Genomic DNA, 1,276 nt, shown 5'->3' on the forward strand with positions numbered 1-1,276 from the left:
TTTTTTTTTCTGTGTTTGGTATTTTGGGGGCTATGGAGGTGCTGGTGCTTGGACTTGGCCAGTAGATGTACTTACATTAGTTCAATCTGAGTTGGTGATTTTAACTTTATGGGTGCAAGAAGTCTATTAATTCCATAGTATAGATGAATGTGCAAGGAATATTAAGACAATAAAATAGGCTAGTTTTTAATTGGTTTGTAATTGACTGTTATCTATTTGTCTTTTCAAGGAGTTTGAAAACTGTCAGCTCATAACCAGCATTGCATTAGGATGCCGGTTGTTTCTCCTTCCTCAAGGTTTGTATTGTTATCTGTTGCTCTTTTCCATATTTCAAACACTAATGTAATGTAATTAGTCTTTGCATACATACCCTTAACTCAAGCTTGCATGTCCATAAGGGATGAAATAATGTAATTAACATACATACCCCTGGGAGTGTAATTATCAATGTTGTTGATGTTGTTATTTGCCCTCGTTTCAGTAGAAGCAAGTCAGAAGTGACATGATTTGGGTGCAGCAATCCCTTTACTGATAACTATTCATCCTAATCATGTTTCTAGTAGCACTTTTCCTGATGAGATGGCATCAAAAGAAATGAGCAGAAATATACCTGTCTTCAGTTTTGCAGAAATGATTTGGTCAATAATTAATTTACTGAAAAATGGTTGTTCTCAGTTTTTCTTTTTGTTGAATCAGTGCCTGATGTTATTTTCTTGAAGGGCGCATCAACAAAATTTCCAATATCACTTGCCTAGGTGCTAGGTGATTGGTTCTACTTTTCATTTGTGCTGTGCATGCCATGAAATCCAAGTTGTCTTTTGCATTCATTTGTGTTGCTTTTCTCCTATCTCTTTCATTAGAACTACATTTTTGACAACGTTTTGAACCAAAAAGTTTGAATTATTTTGGACTCTGAATCTAGTTACAATGAATATCAGGTTGCACCAATGGATGCAATCAGTGAGACATCAATAATTTTGATTTGCATTGGCGTGATCAGTCGTTTTGCCTGATACAAAAGGAAGAAATATCTATCTTTAACTGCCAAATGATTGGTCCTTGCTTCAATTATTAGCATTCTTCATCATTTGATAGTTCTTCTGTATGGTTCCTTGTACTTTTATGGAGGAACATATCCTAAGCCTCTTGTACTACCTTATGTTGCCCCATTTTCAACATATTATTATTTGTTCTGCCTTCCAGTCCTCACGTGGTTAACGGGTATTCTAACATCAGTACATCACCTATGATGAAGTTTGGCTTTTTATTTTTTTTT

The sequence above is a fragment of the Theobroma umbraticum genome, unplaced genomic scaffold (genome assembly GCF_002168275.2).
Source record: "Theobroma umbraticum cultivar Fairchild unplaced genomic scaffold, ASM216827v3 scaffold_95.0, whole genome shotgun sequence".
NCBI lineage: Eukaryota > Viridiplantae > Streptophyta > Magnoliopsida > Malvales > Malvaceae > Theobroma > Theobroma umbraticum.